The sequence below is a fragment of the Phyllobates terribilis genome, unplaced genomic scaffold (genome assembly GCF_046119375.1).
Source record: "Phyllobates terribilis strain yellow unplaced genomic scaffold, ASM4611937v1 Scaffold_11__3_contigs__length_659146591, whole genome shotgun sequence".
Taxonomy (NCBI): Eukaryota; Metazoa; Chordata; class Amphibia; order Anura; family Dendrobatidae; genus Phyllobates; species Phyllobates terribilis.
In genome coordinates this window covers 95,999,326-96,019,046 of record NW_027362771.1, presented here as the reverse complement: position 1 = coordinate 96,019,046, position 19,721 = coordinate 95,999,326, and the positions used below count along the sequence as shown (strand labels likewise).

The 19,721-nt window shown below is 41.7% G+C and overlaps 1 long non-coding RNA gene across 1 annotated transcript in view; it reads right to left on the bottom strand.

The window, feature by feature from the left end:
- Positions 1-5,672: 5,672 nt before the first annotated feature.
- LOC141165624 (uncharacterized) overlaps positions 5,673-19,721 on the bottom strand; it is an 86,890-nt gene continuing 72,841 nt past the window's right edge. The window contains exon 3 of the long non-coding RNA XR_012251182.1: positions 5,673-6,182. This is a non-coding gene — a long non-coding RNA (uncharacterized lncRNA). The remainder of the gene's footprint in view (positions 6,183-19,721) is intronic.

The following is a 19,721-nucleotide window of genomic DNA, read 5'->3' as shown; positions in this document are numbered from 1 at the left end:
CCCACCTTTTATACTCCCTTCTCAATGCACCCAGGAACTGCTTCCTCCCTGCTCCTGCACTGCAGGGTTCCCCTTCCTCAGTGTTCCCTCCCCCCACTCCAGCCAGGGACAGGGACTGTCGTGCCCATCTCAGGGGCATATTGGTCGCCCTGCCCCACGGCAATGTGGTGTAATGCATGCAGGTGTCGGGTCCTGATCCACACTCCATCCTTATCTGAGAGTGAGATATCACACCTCTGGGTGAGGTGCAATACGTCTGTCTCGGTTGCTACAGTTCCATTTATCTTCAGCCTAGGTGACGTATTGTGATACAGGGCCGTGATTTTGGCTATAAAAGGGTCCCCTAGACCCCTACCCCAAGCTTTTTAAGAGAATCATATATGGCGTGCCAGGAGACTCTATGGAATGCTTTCTCAGCATCCAACTAGAGTATCTACTTACAAATTTTTAACTGCATCTAGCCCAGGAAATACTTTGTGCCTAGTAGCAGTGTCTGCTAGTCAGCGGATTATCCCGGCTGTTAAGCAAGCTACACCACCTGTAGTTTGGACACTTAATTTTTTCAAAGGAAATGCTTCGGGACCACGGGATACTTAGTGAAGAGCATCAGGAGGCACCCCAAGGCATAGGGGCTGGGACTGGCACTAGGATGCCTTGCGGTGGACAGCCGAGCTCGATCCTTATAAAAGCTTTTTAACTGCAGCAGCTTTAGTGGACGCTACTGGAGCTGGAATTACGCGGCTGCTGGCATGAGACTTGCCCTCCAATAGATCCTTGTAAATGGATTTAAAGTGTATTCATTCAAATTAGAGGGACAATTTAAATTAAAAAGCTTAGAGCTGCCTCCACCACAGGGGGGCTCTCTCGACCCACCAGCGGACAGGCACCAGTATTGGGAGAGGGGGGCTGGCTGTCAGGGTTCACCGCGGCTCTGGCACAAACCCGGCGACACGGAGGTGGCACGGGCAGGAGCGGACTGGCCGTCTCGGCTTCTCACTTTTTGGATTTTAGAAGGGCATGACATGCCTATATCTGTGTCTCCCCCTCCTTTTACTCCTCCACCTCTTTTCTTTTCGCATGACTATATGTACTTGTCACTTTTCCATGTGTTAGTTGTGTCTTCTGAGCAGTTTGTCAGCTTTTGGACACCTTTGAAGGTGTTTTCTATGTGTTTCTATGTGTTTTTGTTTGCCTGCCATTGGTTTTAACGGTGTTCGAAGGTGTTCGACGAACAGTTCGACGAACAGTTCGGCGAACACACGGGTGTTCGACGAACCGAACCGAACTCGAACACTACGGGGGTGGCTCAACACTAATCAAGAGATTGTGCTTCCCTCATTCTGCAGTAATTCAAAAAACCCCGGGGAGGTTACATTCTACAATCTGGATGTTAGAAGGGCTTTACTACAGTACATAGACATGACTAGTCAGTGGAGGAAGGACCACTCTTTGTTTCTGGCCTTTCAGGGGAGTAGGAAAGGTCACGGGGTGTCAAAGGGAACGATTTCTCGGTGGCTTAGGGAGGCTATTTGTCTAGCTTACATATCTACAGGAGTTCCGGCACCGGACGGTATTAAAGCTCATTCCACCAGAGCTGTAGCAACCTCCTGGGCAGAGAGAGCAGACATCTCAATTGACCAGATATGTAAAGCTGCTACTTGGTCTGCACCATCCACCTTCTACAAACACTATAGGTTGGATCTGTCCTCTTCTGACCTCAACTTTGGGAGAAGGGTACTTCTGGTGGTGGTCCCTCCCTAGGGTGCTCATAAATTCTCCAAAATTCTATCAAGGTGTGCTGCCATGGGTGAGGGGAAAACACCAAGCTTACTTACCGGTAGCCAGTTTTTCCTGAACCCATGACAGCACCCGTAGATTTGGGGTGATTATATATATTGTAGGTGTTGGTTATGTGTCTAATCTTTTCTGGAGGTCCTCTAAATGCACTGTAATCAACCAACTGAAGCGAGGGTGAGGTACCACCCTTTTATTTCAGACGGTTTCCGATCCTTGGTGGGGTGGATCCCTCTCTCAAGGTGTGTTGTCATGGGTTCAGGAAAAACCGGCTACTGGTAAGTAACCTTCGTGTTTTTCAGCGTAGCTTAGTTCCACATTGGGAGTTGAACAGTGTTGATAATATCAGGTCTAAAGATTCCTGAAGGGACAGATGACAAATTGGCAGCTACCATGCATGTGTCTTGGTATGTATGCTTGGTATGTATGTGTCTTGGTATGTATGTTTAGAAAGGAGGTCATCAGCACCACTTACTTCCAAATGTATAAGCAAATGGATAAGAGAAACCTTTTAACCTAAGATTCCACCAATCTTAGTTTTTTTACCACCAAGGTAAAAAAGTAAAAATAAAGTTTAAAAATAATGTAAAAATGTTAAAAAAAATCACAAAATAAAGAACAAAAAAATGAAAAAAATATACCAATAAATACATATTAATGTAAAAATAAAAATAAAAAAGTACACATATTTGGTGTCGCTGCATAACAACCCAATCTATAAAACTGTCTCACTAGTTAACCCCTTCAGTGAACACCTAAAGAAATTAAAAAAACTGTAAAAAAACGCTTTTTCACTATAAATCCAAACAAAAAGTGAAATAAAACGCGATCAAATAGTCAAATGTAAATAAAAATTGTATCTCTGAAAATGACATCTTGTCCCACAAAAAAACAAGCCACCATACAGCTCCATTGGCAGAGAAATAAAAGAAACTATAGCACTGAGAATATAGTGATGCAAAAACAATTCTTTCCTCTAAAAAACTGATGATGATTTACTGAGTAAAAGCGGTAAAACATAAAAAAGTACACATATTTGGTATTGCCACATCCAGAACAACCCAATCTATAAAACTGTCACACTAGTTAATCCGTTCAGAGAACCAGGTTAAAAAAATGCTTTTTTGTCATACTACCGAAAAGTATAATAAAACACAATCAAAAAGTTGAATGTAAATAAAAATGGGATTGATAAAAAAGTCATCTTGTCCCGCAAAAAAACAAGCGACCATACAGCTCTGAAAGCAGACAAATAAAAAAGTTATAGTTCTCGGAATATAGTGATGTAAAAACAATTATTGTTTTATAAAATTATTTTTATTGTGTAAAAGTGGCAAAACATAAAATGAAGACATAAATGAGGTATCGCTGTAATCGTACTGACCCAAAGAATAAAGCGGTCTTATCACTTTTACTTTGATCAAACGGTGAACAACATTTAAAAAAAAACCTTTATTGTTGGTTTTTCTTCTTTCTGTCTCCTAATAATTGAATTATAAAGTAATCAAAAAATGTTATTTACCCCGAAAATGATACGAATAAAAATTCTGACTCATCCTGAAATAAGCAACAAGATCTCACATGACTCTGTCAGCAGAAATATAGAAAAATTATAGCTCTCAAAATATGGTGATTCAAAGGTTTTTGAAAAAAAAATCTTTTAATGTGTGATAGTAGCCAAACATAAAGTCTGGTATCGTTGTAATCGCACCGACCCGAAGATTAAAGCCAACTAATCACATAAACCACACGAGAAAAAATAAATAAATAAATAAAACTAATTCTTGACCTGTTGTTGATTTGTTCATTCTTCTTCCCAAAGTAGCAGTAACGCTCAGCTCAAATTTATACTGCGCTGAGCGCTTGACCCAGGGTTTCTATGTAAATCTCTCTAAATACTTTTATGCCCAAAAATGACAAACAAATTCTATTAGTGATACCTTTATTGGCTAACCAGAAAAATTAAGTTTGCAAGCTTTTAGAGTACAGAGGCTCCATGTCTGAAAAAGGTTCTTCTGTGCAGTGAAAGCTTTCAAACATAACTTTATTGGCTAACCAGAAAAACTATCACTACTAAAATACTTTTGAAATTTTTGGGCATAAAAGTATTACATTGATTTTTCTGGCTAACATGGTATCACAATATAATTTTTTATTGCACATTGTGTAAATCTGTAAATGAAGTGATTCAGATGGAACTACTGGTGAAAGATTTCCTATAATGAGGCAGATGGAGACAACTGTGAACCACTGTCTGGCCTATGATCCGGCAGTGTCTGTCTTTTTAACCCTCCGTCACATACAATATCGGTTCTAACGAGTTCACATACAATGTGACTGTCAGGCGCAGGCTAGAAAAAATACCTATAATATCTAATGTTTGCAATTTCAGTGCTCTAAAAGTGATCAGTGACCTTCATAGGGATGTAATAAAAGAGACTACACATAATCAGGTGCAAAAAAAAACCATTTACTTAACATAAAACTAATAATTCTGAAATACAAACATTTCAAAACTCCCACCAAATAGTCCTCAGTTCGACTCTGTCAAAAAACTCTACAAAGAAAATTTATGGAAACAAATTTAATTTTAAGGTACCTTAAGTACTATTAAACACATATTCAATCAGAATTAGATCCTGAAGTTTCCCCAGAAAAATTACACTTGCAGAGCAAAGAGCAAGAATTACACATCATTTTTGCATGTGTCAGGCAGATTGCATTATGACATTTGTGACATTCATAATTAGAAAGCCTTCTGATTCCACTTTCCGTGGTGCAGGTGGTGCATCTCCTTCTTTTGGGAGGTGGTGCAGGTGGTGAATTTTCACTATCATCTTCTGGGCGGAATCTTTTGAGCTGAACTTGAAGGCGAGAGGGGATACCGATTGTTTTCATATTTCTCCTGCGTAGCTCCCCAAGCACTAGTTCATGGGCCAATTTTTTCAGATATAATCGTCTATGGAGTGGTTAAAGCTTGTTTTCAAGGTAAATGACTTGTGAATTTATACCACCCAAATTCAACATAGCAAAAAATATGACCATTGGCCAGCGTTTGGTGTTTCTGCTGACGTTGAAAGTTGAGCACATCTGATCAGCTGTATCAACACCCCCTTTGGTTGCATTATAAAATGTAATTATCTCCGGGTTTTTTTGTGCCTCAGTCCCAGGATCGATGGCATCATCATCATGAAGTGTTGATAGAAGATGTACAATTTTTTTTGCTTGTGGTACATAGGAAACCAAAACCTTTCCATTATGGAATGCAAACATACTGCTGTACTGTTGTCTCCCTTTCACACTTACAAACTGTGTAGGCAACTCTTTTTTATTTTTTCTTACAGTTCCGACAGATAATCAATCAGATCACAATTTGAAAACCAATTGTCAGCTGTTATATTGCGACCCGATCCAAATAAGGGCTCAGCCAGTCTTTTTACAACATCACTGGGTTCGTTGCTGACACAGTAAGGACCTTCTGGTTGTTTTCCTGCATAAACTTCCAGGTTGTAAATGTAGGTCTTACTGGCATCAACAAGGGCATACATTTTTATTCCATATTTGTTAGGCTTTGATGGAATATATTGACGAAAGGCACATCTACCACGAAAACCAGGGAGCATTTCGTCAATAGTGAGATTCTACCCAGGGCAATAGCTTTTTTTACAGTTTTCAACAAATTTTTGGAATATATCACAAATTGGAGCAAGTCGGTCATGTGTTTTACGTTCAGTTCGGGTAGTTCTGTTGTCAAACCGAAGGCAACGAATTAGAAGCTTGAATCTGTTTATGGACATAACAAGGCCAAATTTTTCAACTCCATCCCCATCTTTACTCCAAAGTTCCTCCAAACTTTGCTATTTGCCCTATAAGCTCCTGCAAGGTATAATAATCAAAAATAAGCACGCAGTTCTATTTCATCTGTGGCCTTGATGGTTCTGTTACAGATGAACTTGTCCTTTATAATGTCTATATATTGGTTGGTATATGTGACAATAGAGTCCAGAATGTCATCTGTGAATAAACTATTCCAGCATTCAACTGCAGTTTTTGTATTACTTGCAGTTCCTATAACTGCAGGAAGGTGAGTAATAATGTTTTGAGGTTCCCTACGTTTTTTCTGGAATGGCTTCTTGTTCCATTGGGTTTTTTTATCTTTTCCCATATAATAAGATTCTACATCTTCATCCTCATCACTGTCACCATCTTGCTCTGTTTCAGAATCCACTTCACATACGTCCACCTCATCATGAGAATCAATCTCACTTTCCTCTCCTAAATCCTCATTCAGTGTGGGGTCTGCATCATCTAACAGCATGTTTGTTACTTCCTCAACATCAAGGTTTTTTGATAAATTGTACATTTTCCTCTCCATTTCAGCAGATAATCTGAAGCAAGAGAAGGAATATGTGTTAGGGAACTACTGTATATGCCTGAGCAGCACACTTTCTTTTTTAATCTTCCTTATTTCTATGAAATATCCTCACACTTTGTGCTATACATTCATAAAACAAGCTAAATAAACAATTGTGATGAATAAAAACATAAAATACCAACCTTATTGAGTGTGACGTGTTCACATACAATGAGCCTGAGAGATTAGCGCAGTTATATCTGTCCTCCTGAAGCTCTGCAATCCAACTGTGGTATGAGGTTTCACAGAGCTGCTAGAGACAGGAGACTACCTGGAGGGAGGGGATTTCCTCACAATCTGGTGAGGAAGGAGAAATGAAAGTAAAAGAGATGTGCCTGTCAGGCCTATTGTATGTGACGGAGGGTTAAGTGGGCATGAAAATGCGGTCAGCCACAGTTTTTTGCACTTCTGCAGGGTAACTCTGCTGCCTCATTATAGTCATTGGATCTGTCGGGAGTCTCAAAGTCAGAGACTTAGATGGAAACCCCATGGTAAGTACTCAGCGAAGAGCGCAGGATAAATGTGATCACAAACATTATGTAAAATGTTCCCAATAAAAGCTTCAACTCAATCCACAAAAATAGCCTGCATTCAGGTCTGTCATCTGTATTGGAAATATAGGGGATTTCCACATTACTGGTAACACAAATGCTCTGGAAAGCACATTTAGCGTTCACATGTTTGTCAGTACTGTAGCGATGAAAGCCCGATTAATATATGGGGTGGGTGTCTCCAGAAGCATGAGCTGAGTGCAATATATGGGCACTGGAATGTACGTGCACTACAATGTAATGGGCACTACAATGGTAGATTTGCAATTTTCACTCAACAACATCTATTGCTGTTTGTTTCTGGAAAACACACATGAAATCAAAATCATCACTACACCTGTAGATAAATTCCCATAGGGGCCTAATTTCCAAAATGAGGGTACTTGAGGGGGATTCTGCTGTTCTGGTACTTAGGGGATCTGTATATGGAGTCCGCAAACTTTTATAGGAAATCTGTACTCCAAGAGTCAAATAGCACTCCTTCCCTCCCGAGTGTCGCAGTGTGGCTAAGCAATACTGTACAGACACATATAGGGTAGTGCTACGTTCAGCAGAAATTGGGTGACAAATTTTGGAGCCATTTTTACCAATTTCCCAGTGTGAAAATATAAAATCTGAGGCTAAAACTAAATTTTTGTGATAATAATGTAATTATATTTTCTTCACCGCCTAAAGGTATAAGGTTCTGTGACAAACCTGTGGTGTCAATATGATCACTGCACCCTTAGATGAATTAATTGAGGGGTGTAGCTTGTAAAATGGGGTCACATTTGTGATGGTTGTGCTGTTCTGGCACCTTAGGTGCTCTGCCAATGTGGTGTGGCACCCGCAAACCATAACAGCAAAATATGCACCATAATATGGTTCTCCTTCCCTTCTAAGCTTTGGACTGTGCCTCAAAAGTAGTTTTTGACCACATATGGGATATTGGCTTACACATAAGAAATTGGGCAACAAATTGTACCAATTGTTTTCTCCTGATTACCCTTATGAAATGAAAAATTTGGGGCTAAAGCAACATTTTTGGGGGAAAAAAATATATTTTTTTATTTTCACAGCTGAAAGTTATGAAATCCTTTAAGGCTTCTATAGGTTCAAGGTGCTCATCACACATCTACATTAGTTCCTTGAGAAGTGTATTTTCCAAAATGGGGTCCCTTGTGGGGGGATTTATATTGTTTAGGCTCATCAGAGGCTCTTCAATTGTAACATGACTCCCACAGAACATTCCATCAAAGTCTGCCTTTAAAAACGTTGCTCCTTCCTTTCAAAGCAAAACTAAAGAAACTTTTTTTTGTGGAAGAGATTTACCCTTGTGAAAATTAAAAATTTGGGACTAAACCAACATATTTTTGGGAAAAATGTTAATTTCAAATTCTGCGAAGCACCTGTGGGTTCAAGGTGCTCACCACACCTCTAGATAAATTCATTGAAGGTTGTAGTTTCCAAAATTCAGTCACTTGTGGGGGCGTTCTACTGTTTAGGCACATCAGGGGCTCTACAAACGCAACATGGTGTCCACTATCTATTCTAGCCAATTTTGCATGGCAAAAGTCAAATGGCGCCCCTTCCCTACCAAGCCCTGCCGTGTACTCAAACATTGGTTTTCCACCAAATATGGGGTACTAGGGTATACAACAAATTGCGTGGTCCAGTTTCTTCTTTAACCCTTGTGAAAATGAAAATTTTGAGGCTAAAGTAACATTTTGTGGGAAAAATGTGATTTATTTATTTTCACGGCTCAACATTATCAAATTCTGTGAAGCGCCTGTGAGTTCCTTGAAGATAATTTTTTTGTAGATAAATAAACTTTGTTGGAAAAAAATGAGAAATTGCTGATAAACTTTTAACCCTTCTAACTTCCTAACAAAAAAATGATGTTTCAAAAATTATACTGATGTAAAGTAGATATGTGGTAAATGTTATTTATTATCTATTTTGTGATACAACTCTCTAGTTTAAGAGCATAAAAATTAAAAGTTTGAAAATTGCGAAATTTTCAACATTTTCACTAAATTTCCGATATTTTCACAAATAAACGCAAAAAATATTGACCTAAGTTTACCACTAAAATAAAGTACAATGTGTCACAAAATAAAAATCTCAGAATCATTGGGATGCATTGAAGCATTCCAGATTTATTGCCACATAAAATGACACTGGTCAAAATTAGAAAACTTGGCCTGGTCATGAAGGTGAAAACAGGTTTTGGGCTGAAGGGGTTAACTTCGCAGAATCTTGTTTGTTTTTTCTGGGGAAAAGAGCATGGGCAGATGTGATGGTTGTGAAGCATTTTGGTTAAAGATTACCCTAAAAAATTATTTTTTTCTTTAAAGGGTGGAAGACATATTTATTTGTACTCTGCTGGAAAAAAAACATGGAGAACAAACATAAGCTAAAAACGGTTGCAGATAAAATCAGGGAGAAATAAAAGAAAGGTTTTATTGTCTGATGCTGGAAAATGTGCAAAAATATCCAATTTGTTCAGTCTTTATCAACCAGTCCAAATATTCCTGAGCCTAGTAACCTTAATACATTTACAGAGGAAACTGTCTCTGATACACACAGAGATAGCAAACTAGGGAAACTGATTCTGCAACAGTAACTCATCCATCAGAATAAGAAATCTCTTTGTAAGCGTTAGATTGGGGCATTGCCGGGTGAGTGTTGATATGACGGAATGTGATAAACCACATAAAAGTAGCAGTTCTTCATTTAGACCAGTGGTCTCCAACCTTTCTTACCTTAAGAACCACATTCAAGGCTGATAAATGGTCATGCGCCACATTCAGTGGGAACCTTAATACTTACACCAGTGATACCAAGAAACCCACAGTTCTGATATCATAGCCAAAGCTTTGTCGCAGAAAAGCACACTGAAACCTTTTGCCCCCTCTGTTATAGGCAGAATATTTACATCCAGGGGGTCCCACTTTACCCTCTTATGGCATTCACTACACTACTATACCAGTTTCAAGCACGTCTCTAACTGGCAGTATCATCCCATCTCCACTTTACTATACTTATCCTTTCCCCATCAGTATACACACATCAAGATCTACTCTTATGTGCAGGCCTTCTCAATAAGTCACCATCTGAAGACCTACTCTTCTTTTGTTTGCTAGACCTGGTGCTAATGCATTAAGCCATCAGACAGCTTCGAGCCACACAACATGTCCCCGCGAGCCACATGTGATTCCCAAGCCACTGGTTGGGGACCCCTATTGTAAACCAACTTTATAATCTCAGCCTACGTTCAGTTACTTTGTTTGGCCTAATACAAGTCAACTCGTCTTGTTTTTAGTTTTCACCCACATCAAAACATTAATGATCCAGAAATAAAGAAAAATGGATCAAACCATAACTAACTGACCAACTGTGGAGAATAAAAAGCTGTATTTTTCTCAGCATGCCTCACATTTTCAAAGGGTTTTTCAACAAATCTATATACTGAAGCAATGACAGACATGATACATAATCACCAAAGAATCGAAAAACATGAAACAAGTGTAATGCACAGAACCTTATTTTTTGAAGGTCAGCAGTTATTTACTGGTTTGCAATCAAATATCTGTACGCAGAGAACAAGTCAGGAAAATACATCAGATATTGAACATGTAATAGACATCGTAAAAGTAATAGGTAAACATACACTCAAATTTGAAGCTGCCTACACCTTACAAGACATTTCTATTGATCATGGCTATTTTTTGGAATTTGTTCTACTTCTCAGCAAGTATGATGTCTGTTTACAAGAGTATGTCACTGATTGCATAGAAAAAAGCAAATGTTGCATTAAAGAGGAAAGGGTAGAGGACCTTTGTTCTTCAAAGATATTGTCAACAGTAACTGAAAATCAAAGACAATCCACAATTTGTAAAAGTCGCTGGTGGTCTAAAGATTCTGCACTAAGAAACATATTTGCATCATTTGCAAAACCTGATTTCTGCTTTATACATTGATCAGTATTGTCAAATTAACAAAGATTAAAGAGAACCCAAGATTTCAACCAGAAGTGCACGAAATAGCTCAAGCATTTGTAGAATGTCTGCTTAAGTTTGGGACAGTGATTACAGCTCAAATATTTATGTGCATTTTTGAATTGACATCTTCATTGTCAAAATGTCTACAAACATGTGGATTGGATATCTGGACCGCTTATCCCGTGGTATCTGGAGCACAGAAGAATCTCAAAAATCTTTCAAAAAATTTGGATGTAGTGAAGAAAACTGCAGATGATTATATTAGGTGGGCAAATAAACTGCAAAACTTGAGGATTGTGAATCTTGAAGTACAGGTCAGTTTTCCTCAAAAATGGTTATTAAAGAGAAAAAAAAAGCATGACCGGTGAGTCTACTCAAGATGAAGTGATAAAAGATGCTGTTAATATCTATGAGATATAAGTAAAAAACATTACCTTTGATGTAATAATTGAAAGCATAATTCAATGTCTTCTCACCAGCGGAGCATTCTATGCTCACTATGCATGTCTGGACCCTAGAAATTTCCCTGACATCAGAGATAAAGGGTTTTAGGCACCAGAAGTGGAAAAATTGAGCAAACATTTGCTCAGTTTTGATGAAAGAGCCATAACTGAATTTGCAGTGTGAATTAAGCAATCTAGCATTACTCTAGGACAAGTTAAAAAGACCTGCACTCGAAGTATACACTGCCAGGGTGGCAAGAGAAACACAAGGTGAAGTCCATAGCACAAAATGTGGTTACGCAGTATTACATCTAATGCTAAGACAGCTGTCAGTCAGTGCGGTTAGGGCCACCGGTCACTGTACACTGAGCGGTGATTGAATCCGCACTGGCCCACCCCTATCAATGAAAGCACAAGGTGCAGGGAGGAATAAAGTTAATTTTCTCCTGGCAACGGTGCTCCTAGTGCGGAAACCAGGCAGCTTCAGAATGCTATTAAACTGCAGATTAACCCAATATCAAATAAGTAAATAGCATCCTCTAACAAATTAAAATGCAGCAGCTGCCAGCTGTACACTATAGCTGCCATTCTGCTGCATCAGCCACGATTGATGTTGGCATGGACCATGGACATTTAACTAATTAGATGCTGCTGTAAATAGTGACAAAGGCATCTAGATGGTTAATAGTGTGGGGACTCCCTTTAACTCCATCAGCACTCTGAGATTGTGATTGTGTTGCCCTTATGGTTGACATCAGAATTCAATACCATGTAATTTCCCTAGGGTCTGCCAGCTATATGGGCCTGTTCAGATGTTAGCAACATTTTAGTGGTAAAAATAAAATTTTTCATTCCTGTCATTCCACTTTGCTTAAATTCCGGAAAAGCACCTGAAGGGTTAATAATCTACCCGACAGTAGTTTTGAAAATGTTGAGGGGTACTGTTTTTAAAATGGTATCACTTTTGGTGGCTTTTCCAATATATGAGTCTCCCAAAGTCACTTCAAAACTGAATAGGTCCCTAAAAAAATAAGTTTTGTAAATTTCATTTACAAAAAAATGAAAAATTGCTGCTAAATTTTCAAACCTTCTAACATCCAAATAAAATAAAAGGACATTTTACAAATGGCACTGATGTAAAGGCAGACCTAAGGGAAATGGCATTAACTACCTGGAGATCACAATTCCAACCCGTTGCTCTTCATTACCGGAGGAGTAAGGACGAAGCTTGAAATACAATTTGCATGCCTCCTTAAATAGAAAAAACTTGTCCCTACCTCCTGAAAACCTGTCCAAGGCAACCTGTAACCGATGATGTTGCTGGTGTACCTCAACGCAGAGGTTATTCACCTCCAGAGACCACCTGTGCAGCCGCTCTGCAAGCTCTGCAAACTGAACCCATACCAAGTGAGAAAGGAAAAAAAAGGTGCACACCCAAAAACACGCAGAAAAAAAATGTCAGTTGTTTTTTTCTTTTTCAAATCGTGCTCGGCCAGCTATAATGTCATGCCAAGTATAGGAAAGAGTTAGTGCAATTCAAAGGGAAAGGGAGCCCAGGCACAAGGGAAAGGGGGAAGTGGAGACCTCCTAGTCTGGTCTAGTGTCACCCTGTCTCAACTATCGTCTCTATATTGCCTCTTCAGTAATCTCTGCACGCGTGCCTCACCCTGTCTTTCCCTGGCGTATGACTAAGGCTAGGGATGGGAGGAGATGAGCACTCCACTAAACTCTATAGACAACAAGTTTAGACAAACAGGGAGAGAAAGCTTAGCTTTAGATGATTCTAGACAAAAGCGAACTCCGTCTCAAGCTCCAGAGAGGATGAAGTACTGCTCTTGCTAAGCCTTCACAAGTAGAAATGAATATAGACGGCACCTCCCTCTCAGACACACCAGGTATATATACACCCAGGCCAGGTAGCTAAATACCAGAGGGAGGTAGCCGCTAGGTCCTAGAGAGAGCCTCTCATCTAAGAAGATGTCTGTAATGCCAAACGTAGAGATCTCCTACAACCAACTGCAGGGCGACTGTCTGTCACCTCTGATACACTCATGACAGGCGCTTTACATGTGAAAAAGGGGGTATACATAACAAAAACAATTACAACAATCTTAAACAAAAACGCGAAGGTGACTGGTACAGGAAGAATGATGACCCAGTCCGTGAGGGCTCACAATCTACAGGGGCTGGGTGAGGATACAGTAGGTCAAGGTAGAGCTGTTTGTGCTGCGGTATGGTGGAGCAGTGGTTACTGCAGGTTGTAGGCTTGTCGGAATAGGTAGTTCTTCAGGTTCCTTTTGAAGATTTCGACGGTAGGCGAGAGTCTGATATGTTGGGGTAGAGAGTTCCAGAGATGGGGGGATGCACGGGAGGAATCTAGTATGCGATTGTGGGAAGAGGAGATAAGAGGGAAGTAGAGAAGGAGATCTTGTGAGGATCGGAGGTTGCATGCAGGTAAGTACCAGGAGACTAGGTCACAGATGTAAAGAGGAGACAGGTTGTGGATGGCTTTGTATGCCAAGGTTAGGGTTTTGAACTGGAGTCTCTGGGCAATGGGGAGCCAGTGAAGGGATTGACAGAGAGGAGAGTCCAGGGAATAGCGGGGAGATAGGTGGATTAGTCGGGCAGCAGAATTTAGGATAGATTGGAGGGGTGCGAGAGTGTTAGAGGGGAGGCCACAGAGAAGGAGGTTACAGTAGTCGAGGCGGGAGATGATGAGGGCATGCACTTGTGTTTTTGCAGATTTCATGGTTGAAGAATGTGTGGATCCAGGAGATATTTTTGAGTTGGAGTCGGCAGGAAGTGAAAAGGGTTTGGCTATGTGGTTTGAAGGAGAGATTAGAGTCCAGGGTTATCCCGAGGCAGCAAACTTGCGGGACTGGGGAGAATGGACAGCTATTGACTTTGATAGATAGATCGGATGGGGAGGTTGAGTGACATAGTGGAGAAATGATGAATAGTGATGGGCGAGCACTAAAATGCTCGGGTGCTCGATGCTTGGGTCGAGCAAATTGGAATGCTCGGATGTTCGACCTGAGCAACGAGTCCAATGTAAGTCTATGGGAAACTCAAGCATTTTTCAGGTGGCTCCCCCCGGCAGTCTGCAGAGGGCCTAAAAATTGCCTAAATCAATGGGAACAGTGCTCAAATGACATGGGAACAGCATGGGGAAGACCCCTGGAAGCATTTCTGACTCCCAGGTCACTGATGTCAACAAAGTTGTCAGAGATATTACGCCAATTTTACAGACTCACAATAAAACATACAAAAACGAAACCAAAATGGACTTTCCTGGGAAATATGTTAAGGAACATCCTTTCCAGAGAAATGACTTGATTATAAGGCAAAATAAATAACCAAACACAAAAATGCTCCTTCACACCTTGGGCTATGTTCACACATAGCTTTTTTGATGTGTTTTTGCACTTTTGCATTGCTTTCAACTGTGACAAATGCATTCACTGTGAAATGTCATTTTAACATTCTACAACCTTATGGGGCCATGTGGTGTGTGAGACCTGATCAGACACATCCTATTTCATTTATGAAGGAGGGACTCTGAAAGTCACAAAGCCTATTTTTAAAGGGCCATCAGGCGGCCTTTACAATTCTTAAAGGGCCAGAAGTCGGCCCTGGCTATTCTTAGAGAGCCCTCTATGCTTTGTTGTTCCCATTACTAAAGAGTGGGTCTCCTATACTGTTATTGCGTATGCAGTGAGTGGCAGGTCTGCCCAAAATTTGGATGCACCCCAATACCCCTTTGAAAATTTGGACGCACCACAATACCCCTTTGAAGAGACTTAGAGGAGGGCCTGCTGAAAACAATTTTCCCATTATTAGGAAGTGGGTCTCCCATACTGTTTGCCTATGCAGTGAATGCAAGGGCTGCCAAAAATTTGGACCTACTCCAATGCCCCTTGGAAAAGACGTAGAGGAGTGCCTCCTGAAAAAAAAAGTTCCCATTATTAGGAAGTGGGTCTCCCATTGTATTTGCCTATGCAGTGAATGTAAGGGTTGCCAAAAATTTGGAGGCACTCCAATGCTCCTTGGAAGATACATGGAGGTCAGAGGGCCGCTGAAAACAATGGTACCACTATTTGAAAGTGGGTCTCCCATTGTGTTTGCCTATGCAGTGAATGCAAGGGTTGCCAAAAATTTGGAGGCACTCCAATGCCCCTTGGAAGAGACATAGAGGGCCTCATGAAAAAATGTTCCCATTATTAGGAAGTGGGTCTCCTATAGTGTAGGCCTATGCAGTGAATGCAAGGGCTGCCAAAAATTTGGAGGCACTCCAATGCCCCTTGGAAGAGACGTAGAGGGCCTCATGCAAAAATGTAACAATTATTAGGAAGTGGGTCTCCCATAGTGTTGGCTTATGCAGTGAATGCAAGGGCTGAAAAAAAATTGGGAGGCACGCCAATGCCCCTTGGAAGAGACGTAGAGGGCCTCATGAAAAAATGTTCCCATTATTAGGAAGTGGGTCTCCCATAGTGTTGGCCTTTGCAGTGAATGCAAGGGCTGCCAAAAATTGGGAGGCACTCCAATACACCTTGAAAGAGACATAGAGGGCTTCATGAAAAAATGTTCCCATTATTAACAAGTGGGTCTCCCATAGTGTTGGACTATGCAGTGAATGCAAGGGCTGCCAAAAATTGGGAAGAACTCCAATGCACCTTGGAAAAGACGTGCAGGAGGGCCTCATAAAAAAATGTTCCCATTAAAAAGGAGTGGTTTTCCTATACTTGCAATGCCCATGCATGAAGTGTATGGGCTGACAAACATTTACCCCTGGGGGGTATACATGACGATACTGTATAAAAAATTTTTACGGGCATCATAAACACCCTTTAAAAATTATGTGGGTGTTGCATCACGGACCATGGTCACCCTGATGATATGGTGGTGGAGGATGATGATGAGGAGAAGGAGGAGGACAAGAGCAAATAGCCAAAATCAGGAAGCGTATACCAATGTGTGGATGTGAAAAGGTGCATGGGAATACACCTTCCAAAAAAAAACACTGGATTTGAGTTTATGTTACGCTGTTATCTTTCGGTGGTATTGAGAAGTCTGGCCCAATCCAGCCCTTGTTCATTTTTATAAGAGTCAGCCTGTCAGCATTTTCAGTTGACAGGCAGATGCGCTTATTAGTTATAATTGCATCAGCGGCAGTAAAAACCGGCTCTGATAAAACGTTAGCGGCAGGGCAGACCAGGACCTCCAAGGCGTAGAGAGCCAGTTCATTCCACGTATCCAGCTTGGATACCAAATAATTAAAAGGCACAGAGGAATCACGGAGGATGTTGGTATGGTCGGCAAGGTACTCCCTCAGCATCTTCCCAAACTTTGCAATCCTTGTGAGAGTACCCCGCACCTCAGGGCCTGTGCGATGGGAGGGACTGAGAAAACTCTCCCAGAACTGGATTGGAGTTGTGTCTCTCTCGTCTGTACTTCTTGGTTATCCAAGGATCTGTGAACTCTTCGGCCAGCATTTTCAGATAGGAATTGTTTTAATAGTTCCTCAACAAGGGCCTTCTGGTACTGCCTCATTTTTGTAGACCTGTCCGCCTCAGGTATAAGAGATATAAAGTTCTCCTTGCAGAATGGGTCTAGAAGTGTCACCAACCAGTAATGACTGTCACCCAAAATTTTGAGAACGCGAGGGTCAGGGGAAAGGCAGGGTAACATAAACTCAGCCATGCGTGCCAGACTGCTGCGTTTCAGAAGACAGAGAAGTGGGATGGTGATGCTAATTATAGCGTCATCACCGCTCACCATCTTGATGGAATCCTCAAAGTTTTGGAGGATGGTATAGATGTCTGACATCCATGTCCACTCCTGAGGTCTTATGTGTGGAGTCTGAACTGAATACCGATGGCCTTGTTGATGCTGGCAGTCAACAATTGCCCTCTTCTGCTCACAAATCCTTCCCAACATCTGCAGTGTAGAGTTCCAATGCGTGGGGACATCAAACACCAGTCTGTGAGTCGGAAGCTGCAAACGCTGCTGAAGCTCGGCAAGGGCGGCGGAAGCTGTAGCTGACTTTCTAAAATGGGCACACAGGAGGTGTACTTTGACAAGCAGATTCGGTAGCTCAGGTAGATTTTGAGAAACAACTGAACCATAAGGTTAAGCACATAGGCCAGGCATGGTATATGTGTGAGCTTGCATCGCCTCAGAGACGCCACCAGGTTCGGATGTGTTCGGTCACAAGGTCTGACTGGGTCCTGGCTTCCACTATGTTAACCCAGTGTACTGTCAGCGATACCAAAAGCACTTATCCACGTGTCTGTGGTTAGGTGGACTTTCCCAGTAACTGCATTGTTGAGGGCATGGCTAATGTTGTGGGACACGTGCTTGTGTAATATGGGGACGGCACACCGGGAGAAATAGTGGCGGCTGGGGACCGAGTACCAAGAGATGGCCGCCATCAGGTTGCAGAAAGCTTCCGTCTCCACGAGCCTAAAAGGCAACATTTAGAGCGCAATCAGTCTCAAAATGTGGGAATTTAGTAGTGTGGCCTGTGGACCGTTGGCTGCGTATTTGCGCTTGCGTTCCAAGGACTGGGGTATGGACAACTGAGCGCTGTGCTGGGACAAGGTTGTGCTTGCTGAAGGTGCTAGTTGAGAGTGCAATGACAGGTGCAGGGCAGGAGGCATCTTTGCATGCACTATGGACAGGGGATTGGCTTGCACACACAACAGGGGAAGAAGCAGTGGTGTCACCCACAGACACTGTTCCTGGACCCTGGGGTTCGGTTCACAAAGTCGGGTGCTTTGTTGCCATGTGCCTGATCATGCTGGTGGTGGTCAGGCTGGTAGTTTTGCTACCCCTGCTAATGCTGGCCTGGCAGGTGGTGCAAATGACCTTTTTGGGGTTATCGGCAGAGTCTTTAAAAAACAACCAGACTTGGGAAGAGCTAACAGTTGTACTGGCAACTTCCATCGTGTTGGTGTTACGGGGAACGGCTACAAGCCTTCTGTCTGCGGCCACCACACTGATTCTTCCTGCCTGTTGGGGTGCTCTGTCTCCCTCCCCCTGTGTGCTGTTGTCCTCGCTCTGCATGTTCTCCTGCCAGGTTGGGTCAGTTACTATATCATCCACCACCTCGTCTTCCACTTCCGCACCCTGGTCCACCTCCTGACTTTCTGGCAATTCTGTCTCATCATCGTCCACCTCTTGTGACACTTTCCCACCGTCGCCTTCGTATGACTGTGGCTGCTCAAATATTTTGGCATCGCTGCATGCGATCTCCTCTTGCCCCGCTTCAAGTGGACCAGGCAAGAGGCCCGAATCTAGAAATGGAAAAGTGAACAGCTCTTCGGAGTGTCCAAGTGTGTTATCAGTTGTCTCTGGGCACTCGGCATGGTGGGAGGAAGGAGGATCAGGGTGAGGAATATGCGGTCCAGACTCACGGCTACTGAGACTTGACCGTATGTAAGACAGGGTGGTGGTGGTGGTTAAGTGACTGGAAGCATTATCTGCTATCCAACAAATAACCTTTTCACACTTCTCTGTGTTCAATAGTGGTGTTTTGCGGTCCCCTATTAATTGGGAAAGGAAGGTCAAGCGAGAAGATATTGGTGTTTGTTGGCACAATTTCATCTTGCCCTCGGCCTCTGCATGCACCATCACCGTTATGTCCAGTTCCCCGTCCCTTGCCACGTGACTTGCCCATTTTAAATGGAGGACAATATCTTTCTCACTCACTACAAATGGCTGAATTTGGAAAGAACTTATATGTGATCAGTGTGACGGACAAACCACAGTTTGAAATAGCTGGCCTGTAGGTAAATATTTTTAACAGCAACCTCGTGTCAATAAGTTCGCTAACACACTGAAACAAAATTTTAATAGAGGCCAGAAATGGCAGAATTTAGAGAGAATTTATATGTGATCTGTGTGACGGACAAACCACAGTTTTAAATAGCTGGCCTGTAGGTTACTATTTTTAACAGCGATCTTGTGTCAATAAGTTCGCTGACACACTGCAACAAAATTTCAATGGAAGCCAGAAATGGCAAAATTTTCAGCGCAATTATATGTGAACCGTGTGATAGACAAACCACAGTTTTAAATAGATGGATTTTTAGGCTGTAATATGGAAAGGACATGGCTGTATTCTGCAGTGCCAACAAGCAAATGGAGCAGAAAAACGGTGTTCTCTGGATTGCTTTTTAAGCAAATAATCAGGATTAAGATAAAAAAATATATATTCCTGGCGCCTGATACCTGGGGCTATTTCTACAAATGTAATATCTGTAAAATCACCAGCAGACAGAACTGATAGACCCTCTTGCTATTTGCACTGCAGTCTGCTTTATACTCTGCAAGCCTGCCTAGCACTGATATCTCTGCAGCTTGATTAGTACTCAAAAGGACTGTTAGTTGACATGGATATGTGTAGAGAATTTTGTGGAATACCTACACTAACTAATAAGCAACCAAATCTCTCACTAGCTCAGCAGCACCTCTCCCTACAATGCCTGATTGCAGAGTAGACTGACGAGCATGGTGGCATCAGGTCTGATATAGA